Raw genomic sequence first — 13,690 nt, 5'->3', positions numbered from 1 at the left:
CAGGAATGCCTCTCTGCTTCGACTTAATCTATCACCTCAGTGTGGAGTACCATCAATTCCCCCTGTCAATTCTTTGTCATCACAGCTCGCGTTGCCTGACACACAGTAGATAATCAACATTTTTTAAATAAACAAGTAACATGCCAGTCAAGGCCCAGTTCAAATCTCATTCCCTTTAAGAGCCATTCTCTTAATCTCCTCTATGGTCCCAGGACAGTTTGTACTTCGACTAAAGCTCTTATGCTCTTCATCTCTTCTTGAAAACAGCATAATTTGTCTAACACAGCCTTGTAGTCATCTTCTTGGTAAAGGTATGGATAGGACCTGGAAATCAAGTCAGCAGTTTTGCACCACTACCTGTGACCAGATGGGGAAGTCTAATTCTCTGGTGCAAAGGAAACCTTTTATTTCCCCGCACGTGAGCCATGCTGTCTAATCTCCACTTTATCCACAATAAAGCCAATACTGATTTGCTTGCTTACGCCAATTGCTTCTGAACTCAGGCAGGGAAGAAGGTTGTCATTTATTGCAGCCCCCTCAAATTCCTACCCATCCGAGGCAGAGACCTCAAGCTTACAAATCAAAACTGGTAAGAACGCTTCCACAGACCGAAGCATTCAGGGTTCTCACAGATAATAACCCCTGCTGGAGGTGACTTCACACTAAAAACTACAAACAGATGGGGAAGCGAACCACAAGATTTGTCAGCATGGTCCACGAATTGGAAAATTCACTCCCCAGTATCAGTTTGGAGATTCATGTTTTCCTAGAATTCCAGTCCATTCGCCATACCAGAGATAGAGCAATAGTATAAAAAAATTCAAATCAGATCCCCCTCCTCCCCTACCCCCACTTAATTCCCTGCCATGACTTCCAGTCACTCTTTGGATAAACATGCATGCTGTAGGTTACTCCACTCTTAGGTTTGTAATCCAAAAGAAAAAAATAAATCCGAATAAAACCTCGTTCATGTGCCTTCATAGAAGCGTTATTCACAAGAGCCCAAACGTGGGAGGAACCCAAGTGTCCATCTATTGATAAATGCACATACAATAGAATGTTATTAGGCCATAAAAAGGATTAAAGTACTGATATAGGCTACAACATGAATGAACCTCAAAAACATAATGTTAAGTGAAAGGAGCCAGGCCGAAAAGGCCATATATTTTATGATTTCATTTATATGAAATATCCAGAATCGGAAAATCCATAGGGACAGAGAGCAGATTCGTGGCTGCCAGGGCTGGGGGAAGGGAGAATGAGAGGACTCCTGGTCTCCTGGTGGGTTTGGATTCTCTTTTAAGGTGAAGAAAAGTTCTGGAGTTAGACACTGGTCAAGATGGCACCACATAGCGAATGTACTTAACGTTCCTGAATTATGCATTTTAAAGTAGTTAAATGGTAAATTTTATTTCAGTGTATTTCACCACCATGCAAGCGAGGACACCTCTGTGATGTGACGTATGTCCAGAGCATCCTGCAGATCAGGCCAATTTTAGACCTTACCTGGGGCCACACACCCTCTTCCCCATTCAGCCTCTCATTCTCTTAAAAAGCAAAGCCTAGGAGCCTCCATCCATAAAGCAAGGGCATCTTAACCCCTGTCTCAGGCTCTGCTTCCACGCAACTTGACAATAAATAAACCGGCAAAGAAAGTGAATGAGTAAATAAAATGTTTCAATGTCAGGCTCACGGCTCGGAGCTAGAATTCAAACCCACATGCATTTGACTCCAACGTCCACTCTTTAACCACTGGGCTGCCTTTTCCAATGAGTTCACCAATAAGAAAGCCGCCTACTCAGGCCAGCACCGTGGGGTCAGTCCACGTTCTTTTAGCGACCACACCTCTGCTGCTTCCCTTGCCTTCTGGGAATGTCCGAACCTCCGACGAAATGGGAAGCCTATATCAGTGGTTCTTTCCCTGAAACCTCAAGCCCTATATAACAATAATTTTTAAAAAGAGAGAAAGAAACATGTAAACAGCCCATCCCCCAACCATTCAATGTAACAGAGAAGTTATTGTGTGTGGGAAACCAGCTGTCCAAGCTGACATCGCCAAAGAGTCTCTAAGGATATAGAAAGATTGTATTAACTCACTTGTCCTTGTGAAGACATTAGTATTGTCCCATCTTCGAGCAGCTGAAACCCCCAATAAATCTCCATTTACAGGCAAATTTGTAAATGCCTAAGTGTAGTCACGATAATGGTACTATAATTCATATTGAACATGCTCAAAGCCGTGGATTATTTATAGCATCATGGTCAATGGTAAACATTTCAGGACAAGAATTATAAACTCTTAGAGCTTGGGGGAAGTTTATAGGAATATAGAAGAGCAGAAGTAAAATCTAATAATACAGGGAAATTATAGTGAGAACTTACTCAACCAAATTAGAGATCATTTTTACTTACCTCGTGGATGGCGTTCAGACTGACAAATGAGAAGGGTGATGGATAATTTTCCAGAAAGTGCAAGTAGCAGGTGAAAATATAGTCTCATTCCTCCTTCTTCCTTATAGCTAGACTGGAAAGAGAAGGCGTCTTAGTCAGCTACTGCCATGTAACAAACAGCTTCGAAATCTCAGTAGCACGTAACAAGCTTTACTTCTCACTCACGCCATCTATGGTTCAGCTGGAGTTCGGCATATCTTGCCTCAACCGGGCTAGGTAGGCTTGGTTTCAGGTGGCACATCAGATATGTTCTCCACATTTATTACTCTCCTGGAACCAGCAGCTACCCAAGGCATATTCAACTCACAGCACTGGCAGGAGTGCAAAAGAGAAAACCCAGACACAGCGGCACACTTCAGACCTCGGCATGCAGCTCATCTGTCACTGCCCCAGTGGCCAAAAGTAAATCCAATGGTCAAGCCCAAGGTCGAGGGGCAGAGGTATTCAGAGGTGATATCATGAGGACATGATTCAGAAAATAGAAAAAGAAAACATTAGTGGGTGTTTTTGCCTGCTTAGTTCTAGTAATAACAGCAAATCCTCTTTAGAAAACTATTCCTCCCCTTTCTCCTTAAAATTCAGATAGCGTCGATCGCTCCCTGCCTCTAGCAAAGAACACGAGACTGCAACTTGGCCAATCAGATTAAGTCATCCCCTTGACTATTCTGATTGGCTCAGGGATGGTCATGTGACCTAAGACAAGCCAATAGACGCCCAGCCCAGGAGTTTTGGTACAGCTATCAGAAAAAAAAAAAAATCATTAGGCACGTGCAAAGTAGGTTAAAGTTTGATAACTATTTTTGTCATACACATGTCCAAAGGGGCCTTTCTTTTGCCACGTTATGCCCAGTTTTCCAAGACCTTTCCAACCTCCGCATCTACATAAACATCGCTTTCTGAGAGAAGCATCTGCTGACGCCACCAGCCTAGACTTCGTTCTAACTTTCTAAACATCCAGCAGCTTCGTTCGCAGTCTACCCTCCTGAACTCAAAAGAATCAGAAAAAAAATTCCAGAAGCATCGCCATCCTCATAGCAATGCCGGTTAACGTGAAATGCTCCAATATTTTTAAAATGTAACCAGTGTAAGTGGAAGCCAGACTGGTTTTAAAAATTCACCAAGAACAAAAGAAAAAGGAGATCCCAACGTGTAAATTAAATGCGTGAATGCTAATACTGTTAGTGTTTGAAAAAGAAATGTTGGATGTAGGAAAATAAGAAATACGAATAGATATGCTTCACGAGGTTGATTTAAACAATTCAGTATTTTTCTGTAGTCTACTTTCCTGCCTCTCCGATTAATAGTAAATTTATCACGGTTTTCTAAGTGCTGCTTTGGAATGTCAAGTGTTTGGTTTTAATGCATGGGGGCAGATAAACATTTTAGGTGATTAAAAAAAGCATATTTAGGAAATGATGTTCTTGAAGGCCTGAGGGAAGAAATTGACACCGTTCTTTACAAGTTCATTACAAAAGATGAATAAATGTCTGTCAAATTATCTTTGCTCAGTCCCACAAATGGCGAGAAATGCAACGGCGAATGCAAATACCAAAGCACACTTTTATTTTCCCTCAGTTGCTTGATGGGAAAGGTTCTGGCTTCCGCGACGCGTAATGTAGACACCCATCTGAATCCTCAGCTTCTGGATCCAGCATCAAGATATGTGCAGAGGGCGAAAGGAAGAAGATTACAGGCGACAGCTCTCTGCATGTGTCTCTGGTACCTCCGGAGACGAGGCTCTTGTGACAATAACTTGAAAGCCCAGCATCCAAAATCACAATTCCAGAACTACATGTCTACCTGACCTCTAGCAACCCAGCTCATTATCTGGATATAGGTGATCCAAGTCAATACAAGCTTGATTACCACTACTATTAGTCTTATTTATTATTTCGTCTTATTCATTATAACATGAATATTGCTATGTAATAAACTACCCCAAACCTCAGTGGCTTACAACAATTACAAGTTATTTCCCATGCCTGGGGAGTCAGCTGATTTAAACCGTTGGACCACGGGTAGCTCTGCTGCGGGTCTCTCGTCCTCTGTGGAGATAGATGGGCTATCCCAGCCATGTTCCTCTTATTTCATTGGTAGAAGGTTTTTTTTTAAAAAAATAATAATAATAATAAGGAAATGACAGGCCTGGGCTTGGACCTAGCACACCACCACTTCCGTTTCGCTTCATCGACCCAAGTAAGTCGCATAGCCAAACCAAGAGCCAACGGCGGAAAAAGAGACAACTCCCCTTGTGTGGGTGGAGCTTCAAAGTCGCACAGCAAAAGACATGCAGAGAGGGAAGGGTGAGGGATTGGAGCTATTCGTTCAACTGATCACATGTATTATTTAAAAAAAAATGTATTCTACATATATTTATTTGGTTATCCACTTATTGACTCCATACATATTTACAGAGTATAAATTCATATGTTGAACACACAGAAGACAAAAGTATAAGAGGATAAGCTTCCTGTCCTCATAGAACTTACATTTTCATGAAAAGGACACACAACAAACAAGCAAAAAAAATAAAAATAAAAAATAAAATAAAACAATAGGATATTGATATAAGTAATGTGAAAGACACAAAGAATAATGGGACAGTAGAAGAGGGAGGGAGAGAGACTAATTTAGGGGAGTCAGGAAAGGATACCCTCCCTAGTTGATCTGCCTGATTCTCCCAGCATTTCTTGGAAACAGACTGGGTAGGAATTAGAGAGCACTGTGGAGTGCTAAAGAAAGGGCGGTCTGGTAGGGCGCTCTCCAGGAAGAAAGGCAAACAGTAAGAATGGAATAAAGGGATAAAGGCAGAGGGCATTTTGTGGGTGGGCAAGAGGTCCGAAAACTAATGACCCAAATACCTGGCCATCGACATCTCCTGCTCCTCCAACACGAAGCATTCTGAGGAGATGAGGAAGACGAGAGGAGTTACTAGTTTCGTGTGTCAGCCCGTAGCATCAAGCGCTATGTTTTCCTTAAAATATCATCTAGTAATATAATTCTGGTCCCCCCACCCCCGGTATGATCAGCAAAATGGACAAAGGAAAGATGACTACCTCGTATAACAGAGCTGAAATTCTTGGGGAGAATGTATAATGAGCAAACAATTTAGGTAGAAACATAGAGCTTTTTTTTTCCAGATTAGAGAATTGGCCAGGAGGAATGCAGCGACGGACTGGGGGGTCACCCAGAGCCTGGAACCTGGGTTCCACTCATTTCCTTCTGGATGGTGATATGTCACCCAACCAGAGATCGTAGTTAGGGAATCAAGGCAGTTTATGTTTGGGGTTGAATATCCATTTGTTTTAAAATCATAAGTCTTGGTGCCCTTGTTTTTTATTTTTTTTTCTAGAAACTTTGCATGTAGCTTCATTATTGTATTTTTAACATATTCAAATTACAGTTCCCTTTTCTTCTTTGCCTCACAAGAAGAGTAGTCAGAATTCAACAGATATTGACTTTTACTAAGACAAATTCTAGATTTATTGACCTGAGAAATAAATATTAATAGAGGTTAAATTGGGGTCAATTTTTACTCCAAGAGATGATAAATCTTGATATCGTTCCTGGGTTGGCTGGTCAATATGTCCCTTTTGCCAACCAGGTGCTCCTGCCATCGGGGGCTCCTGAGGAAGAGGCCAGTGCACAAGACAGAGTCTGGCGGAGCCTTAGCTCCCATCGCCACTCTGCTGGTGACACGCTTAGGGCACACCAACCTCATTTTAACCTGGTTGGTTGTTACCAGGCTTTGACCACTGTCAAGGTCAAATCCCATGTCTAAGAAAATAATAACCTTCTTTGGTATTTCAGCAATCATTTTTGAGCTTTCTTTTCATACACACACACACACACACACACACACACACTCTCTCTCTCTCTCTCTCACACACACACACACACACACGCACACACACACGCGCGCACGTTTTCCATCCTCTCCAGACCATCCACCAGTATGAGGGAAAGGTAGAGAATACATGTTGGTAGTCCTCGGATTTTACTCCAGGAAAAAGTTTCAGCTTGTTCGTCCACTAAAACTCTGAGGACAAACTTCTCTCCCTTACTCTGTTCGCCTGTTTCTGCTTTACTGTTAAAAAGAGGGTGGTGGATATTTTATTTAATAAATATTGACTGCCTGGCACGTACTCCTGGATCATACTTACATGTGCCGAGTACTACTTTAAAAGCCTGATATGCATTCATTCACTCATTCCTCACGACTCTCCCACGAAGTAAGCACAATGATTATGCCGCGTCACACGTGTCAGATGAGGAAACGTTGACATGAAAAGGGAAAACGATGTGTCCAGGATCACATGGCCAAGATCTGAACCCTGGCAGTCAGGCTGCAAACCCGTACTTGCTCCAACCACTTCCCGTGGCTGATCTTACAGTGCTGGCTACTGAGGGTACCACCACGGGTAAGGCATGTGTACTTATACACGGACTTTTATGCTTTAAGGAATGATGAATGGTTTATATAATACTGAAAGGTATAGCTATTATCTTTGGGTAATAGGAATTTGTGACTTTTTTTTCTTTGTCACAATTTTGCTTCCTACACATCCCACAATTTCGTTTGTAAGGTAATATGAGTCGTCCAGGAAATCTGCAAATAATTGGAAATGAGTACAGAGGGCATATGCGTTATAATCTAGTTTGCCATTCGAAAGTTAAGTCCAAGTGGTAGAGACGATCTATAAATGTCTGAGAAACTGTAAGAAATGAGGCTTCATTCAGAAGCAATCTAAAGCCAGAGCAGAAAATTTCCAGGACACAGTCCCATTATCAATTAGGAATGTCTCTAAGTTATGAGTATATTTAGCTGCAATTAGTAGAAAACCTGACCCTATATGTGTTTAAACAGGTTGTCTGTCTGTCTGTCTGTCTGTGTCTCACTTCCCATAACAAGAGGTTGGGGGTAAGTGATAGATTTGTGCTGGTTTAGAGGGTCAACAATCCTGCCAACAGTGGCCCCAGCCCAGGAAAGCGGCTTTTTCCTGTCCATCCAAAGCGCTACCTTCTGCATTTCAGCTCTGAGTTCTGATGCTCGCCATCTCACACATCACAACCTGGTGTCCTTGGCTCCCTATACCATGGGCTATGAGCAATGGCAACACACAGTACTGATAGGTTTTTGGTATCTCATTATGGTTTTAATATGCATTCTCACCTATTCTCACCTCGTATTTCAATTTAGTTTTCATTGGAAGTAAAGTAAGTAACGTGCATAGGGTAAACACAAAATAAAAGCATAACCAAAGGTAGCTATTCTCATCGGACACCCATAAAGTCCAGGCATTCTGCTAAGTGTCTTCCATACTTTTTCCCCATAAATTTTAGCAATGACCACTGTAATGATGATTATCATATTTATTATCATATTTATTTTGTAAATAAAAAAAGCTCAGAAGTTAAATATCTTAACCAATATCACAATGTAAAAATCAGAAACACAGCCCAGATCTGGCATGGTACAAACTATGCATGCCTTTTCCACATGTCTCCACTTGAGCCTTGTGTTTTGGAGTTAACACAAGTCATGCAAACTCCCTGGACCCTCTTCTGCCTTTGGCCATCAGCTCAATAAAACAATTGAACTCATTCCTCAATGATATGTTCAAGGGACTTAGCGGTCTTCATCCTGCATCTCAGCTACTTCACTCAAGCAGAAGTTCTGGGTGATACCATCTACCTCCAGTTTCCAGGAAGAGCCGACTATTTAAGGCACAGAATTTCTCAGGAGACTTCCTACCTCCAGATCCCAAAAGCTTATCAAATTTCATTAGTTTTTAACCTCTCAAAAAAAACTGTGAGTCACCAAATATGCATTAAGTTCAGATCTGCACCTGATGCTAAGCCAAAGCAAGCCTATTTATATTTCTGTAACTTTACACTAAATTACAAATAGTCCTGGAAGTAAAATAACACCTTTTTACCAAGCATCATTTTTATACTCAGTGACACCAGAAAACTCCTATAAACTTATTGGTGAACCATTCATGGAAGTCTCCATAGTAACATGTGCTGTTTTTATTTTAATCCTAAAGCTCCTGAGCATCTTGGATAATATTCAGTAGTCACGGTCTAATCACTACTAAATGTCAACAGCGATCATCTCATTAAAGTTGCCTCGATGTGCTTCCAGCCCATGCCTTTACCCGATGACGGCCATCAGGAGCCTCTTCTTCAAGCTTTCACTGCCGATCTCCCTCAGAGGAGTAACATGCTCTTTCTTGAGATGTGTTAACATCCCTTTCAAGTCACAGTCTGATTCTGCTGTCCTGGAAGGGTTTGATTTTGTTTTGGGGGGGTTGATTTTAGATGTTCTGTTTCTGGCACTGTTGTAGGCATATCTTTGCTCTTGCTCATTTTCAGATCCTTGGGACCACTTAAGTGTCGCCCTCAAGTGCTGTAGCATTTATTTCAAAGACTGTTCAAACTTACATGATCATCGGATCACGCTGTGTACTCCGTGCAAAATATCCTTAGCAAATTATGAAATTATGTCTCCAGTAGATAAAACATATTTTAATGAACGAAGAGGTTAGTATTTCATAAACACAAGAAAAGTATAAACTGACTTCCACTATCAACAGTTTAAAATCAATTTGGAGGCATTTGGAAAGCATTTTAAAGAGCAACTAGACATCAATAAAATTTAATTAATTGGTTCTATGGATGCACATGTAAATTGGGTGTTAATTATGCTAGCAATGCTCTTCCATTAAAAATTAAGCTCATGATTAGTAACCAAGAAAAACAAGCCGTTGTTCTATAAACAAGTCTCATTCCCTTGTATTTGAACTCAACCTTTCGGTAATTAAATCATAACTCTACATTTGCTCAGATGAATCTGGGCCCTGATGGATGACTGGTGAGTTAGCCAAGTGATCTCCACTTGGCTGTTCTGTATAAACAATTGATATCTGTAGGGATAAGTTATGTGCGGTCGAGCTGCCCTTTAATACAGAACTATTGAATTATTGAAAGTTCTTTCCTATCTAATTGACACCAAACAAAGGAATGGTTGACAATTGCAAGGGTTATAGTGAAGATTAGTGACCATTTCAGGACCGATGGCATGTGAAGAAGAAAGGCCAGCAACAAGAGATTACTGCTGAAGAAGCCGAGTCCTTTCTACAACTCTTGTCACCTCTCCCTACCCGCAAGATGAAATTCTTACATTTGGAGATAAAAATGCAGTGATCTTTTTTTTTTTTTTTTAAGATAAACTGTACACAGGCTTGCACCCTTTGAGGTTACCTCAATTTATTTTTCTTAACTCCTTGGGAGTCAAACTCTGACCTGAACCCAGAACTTGGATCGACTCCGATGGGCCTTCTTAATGAAAAGTTAGAGCCGCATTTCAGGACCGGAAATGGAATGAAACACTTGCAACACTTTGCCCACTCCGCTGGGTTTTCTTTTTCCCAATAGATTTTCCAAGGGAAATTGAGTTCTTGTGCTTCTGATCCATCTTCTCAAGAACTATCAAGACGCTGTTTTATTAGAGCTATTTGATGGGGCACTTTATCTATCTCAGTGAGCCTTTTGATGTCCCTTTTCTTAGTCATGGTAAACTGAGTTTACAGAAAAGACAAAGATATACCCTCTTATTGCCCACACCTAATGACAGACAGAAAGAAAGAAAGAAAGAAAGAAAGAAAGAAAGAAAGAAAGAAAGAAAGAAAGAAAGAAAGAGAAAGAGAGAAAGAGAGAAATGTCATAATCACTCAATGTGGAAAAAATTTAAGGAAGAAACCAATAGATTTACCTGAAAATGTGACTAAAATGGGGCCACGAGGAGGGTAAAATGAGTGAGGTGTATGGAGCATGACATTTAAGGTTGCATCCGCTCTTGGGCAGCATCCACCCTGCACTTGTGGGACCTTGAGAGTAAGCGCCTCCTTAAATCTTGTATCCTGGGCGCCTCACCCTCTTCAGCCTAGTCCTACTCATAAACTATGACGTTTTGGCCTTTTCAAGCCCCTCCCTAAAAAGACAGGATCAGCCCCTCCCCCGATGGAAACAGAAATTATATTGTATGTAATGGCAGACGCGGCTGGTTACTCAGCAGCTATTTCCTTTGTCCTCCTGGGCACCCGGATAGATTGATTTCCCAGCTTCCTTTGCCCTTAGATGCAGCCCAACCAAGCGACTGAGCTCTGGCCAATGGAACGTGAGCAGCAGTGAATATGACACTTCCAGTCCAGCCTCATACACCACTTTCTACAAACTTTTATTCTTGTCCCCCTCGCTGGTGAGAGGGAAGGAGACTGGGTCCCTGAATGACTGCGTGGAGGAGAGCCCTGCCCCCAGCACCCCGTCATGGGACTGCGACAGATACATCTATGCCTTCAGGTATTAGAGGGCAGTTCGGTGTGTAGAAGTTAGCCTGCCCTGACCAGCTCCATATATGATCAGCTATAGCTCAAAATAGCACCATACATGACTACTGACAATAGCTCACAATGGCCAAGTCAGCTTTTCCAATGAGAACTAGCCTGCCGTTAGAGACGGTATAGACATGTCTGTATGATGTGGTCTGAGGTGGTCTAAGAAACGCTTCTTTTGTCCTAAACATCTTTCTAACTCGACTTCCACATCCACTGAGACCTCGTAGTTAGAGTTGTCACGTCGGAGTAAGGAACCATGGGTATTAAAACACCTTGAAGGACCAACATGCTCTGTCCTCGCCGTCCTTGGAGGGCTTTGTGGGATGGCTCAATGACATCCTGAGCTGATGGCACTTGGTGACCCGTGAAGTGTGCCTGGGCACGGGGCGCTATCAACCTTCTGGTCTCAGTTAACATATCAGCGTATTTTCTGGTGGATGAGAGAGGCGTGCTTGGAGATGAAGGCGATTCAAGGAACCGGGAAGGCCTATTAATGGGAAAAAGGAGGTTAGAGCACTCACTATGCACGAGACTCTCCACGTGCATAATCTTATTTAATTCTCGCAGCAACCTGAGGAGGTGGGGACAATTATTACGCACTTTTACAGCTGAGGAAACAGAGGCTTGGGGGAAAAATTAAGCGGCTTTGCCAATAAATGTCCAGTCCCGGATTGAAGCACTAGATTTGAACCCGGAGCCTCCCTCTCAACCACCAGGAGACACTGAGTCATGACCTTCAGTGAAGGGAAGTGGAAGGGGCGGGAGAAGAGGTCATCCGAGGAGGAGAAAGGGCAATACCAGGTACAACAGGTCAGAGAGCGCCAAGAGAAAAACAAAAAACAAACAAACAAACAAACAAACAAAACGTCCCATGCTGCAAGACCGGCGCAGGGAGAGAGACTGGCACTCAGTCCTCCGGTGTCTGGCGTTGTATCAGTTTCTGGGGAAACCCTCTGCTCATCAGGGTCTCTCTCCCTTCCCCGTCAGCTTCCCACACCAACGGGGGTGACCACGCATCTCCCTTTCCTCCTGTCGTGTGGGGTCGGAAATTCTTTCGTAGCTCGACACGTCAGGCCATCTGCCCCCCGAGGCCCGGGAAGCTTTGCTTCCCCAATGGCCCCCAGTTCACTCGGGGCAGACATAGAGCAGAGGGGTGTCAATTTTGCTTGAACTGCTCAATCACCACTGACATTTCGTTAACCACCCAGTGAACTTCTCCAGCCTGAAGTAGCAGCAACTCGTGCCCTTGAAAACGGAACAGAAAACAACCCTATTGATTTTCTACTATCAACTAGAAAAAGACAATTGCTCTTCGCTGAGAATGCTCATAATGCATTTCACACCATTCCTGCTCCCACAGCCGCCTCCAGATACAGTGCTGGGCCGCAGTAGCCCCCGCTGGGTCGGACTCTGAGAATTAACCCCGAAGGCCCAGCACCAACTTGAGGCTTCTGGCCCCTGGACAGCAACGAGCGGGAACGGCGTCTCTGAGCAGTGAACCTGCTCATTTCGGGAGGCGTGATCACCCAGAAACCACAAAGGAACTAGACCTGGGGTTGGGGGCTGAGTGGGGGGTTGTGGGGGGGAGGTGGCTACAGGAATCAGGGTAAAATCATCTCTTAAAAGAGCACGCTGCTTTGTTTTATTAAAAGCATAATTAATGTTCAGATGGGTTTTTGGAGATACACAAGCACATGTATACACCGACCAAACCGATTAAAGAATCATATTGTTATTTAGTACATTTTTACCACGGATGCAATCATTCCGGCTTAGCCGAGGCCCGGGATCTCATCTGTGAGTCATGGATCCCAATTACCGGACTTTCATTTTTCTCAACCTGTGTTGTGTATCAGGCTTGTCCTAATAGTTCTATTTTTGATGTTTCAAACAGACAGAAAAGAAATTTGAGGAGTCAAAGGAAGTACAAGAACCTTGAAAAGGCAGGCCTGAGCCTCTGGGACAACCGTAGTGTCAAAATCAGTCAATATTTATGCCTAGCAACCTTGACAATATCCTTTTAATTAAAATCAATGGAGAAATAAAACATGCATTAGAATGCACTTGGGATCGCTCACCTCCTGAGATGAGAAAGACCCCGATAATATGCGATTACGACCGTGCGCACGTCCCTCGGTTCGGGTGGTCACACCTGCGTCTCCCCGTTCGAGGGTCTCTTTCATTCACTGCGACTGTTTTTTGGTTTTTGTTGTCGTTGTTTTGGTACAACTTTCTTGAGACGTGTATTTTTTTTTCAATGCCTTAATCAATCAGATAATATGTTCATCGGCTCAAACTATAACCAAGATGGTGAGGAAACTGCAAACACTGAGAACGAGGCCGAGGGATCAGGAGGTTGACATCATCAGGGCGGCTCTGCCTCTGACCAGCCGGGGGACATGCAAAGGGTCACAGGAAATGACATCGAGGCTCAGCTACGTCTTCTATAAGCGGAGATGACCAGACTCAATTCTCAAAGGTTCTTTCTGCTTCTCCATGAATATTCTACCAGACCGATGGTGTTAAAAAATAATAGAGGTGGCCTGAGAGATGCCACCTCTCTTACCTCCACACCCTCTGAAGAGTCACCTTACCGCACCGTGCAGCCAGCGGAGCTCGCCCGGCTTGGGGTGGGGTCACTTCACCTCGGGCCACTTCCGGTGGTTCCGAATTCACCAGACCTGGGCCAGTACGACTTTCCTATGCATCCGGCTCTGATTTCAAAGGCTCCCACACAGGCTGGCTTAACAATGACAGGTTAAGGTGGCCCGAGAATAGCAAGCAATTGAACACTGTCCTCTCTGGCCCGGATGGTCAGATTAAACACCAGATATTAGCAC

The 13,690-nt window shown here is 43.2% G+C and overlaps 1 long non-coding RNA gene across 4 annotated transcripts in view; it reads right to left on the bottom strand.

Annotated features, from left to right (window-relative positions):
- The window catches only part of LOC118611329, a 273,187-nt gene that overhangs the window by 89,183 nt on the left and 170,314 nt on the right, over positions 1 to 13,690 (bottom strand). For all 4 annotated transcript variants that reach the window (XR_004954199.1, XR_004954200.1, XR_004954202.1 and 1 more), the window contains exon 2: positions 2,413 to 2,524. This is a non-coding gene — a long non-coding RNA (uncharacterized LOC118611329). The remainder of the gene's footprint in view (positions 1 to 2,412; positions 2,525 to 13,690) is intronic.

This window comes from Rousettus aegyptiacus, unplaced genomic scaffold (genome assembly GCF_014176215.1).
Source record: "Rousettus aegyptiacus isolate mRouAeg1 unplaced genomic scaffold, mRouAeg1.p scaffold_m13_p_14, whole genome shotgun sequence".
NCBI lineage: Eukaryota > Metazoa > Chordata > Mammalia > Chiroptera > Pteropodidae > Rousettus > Rousettus aegyptiacus.
This window is presented reverse-complemented; position numbering and strand designations above follow the sequence as displayed.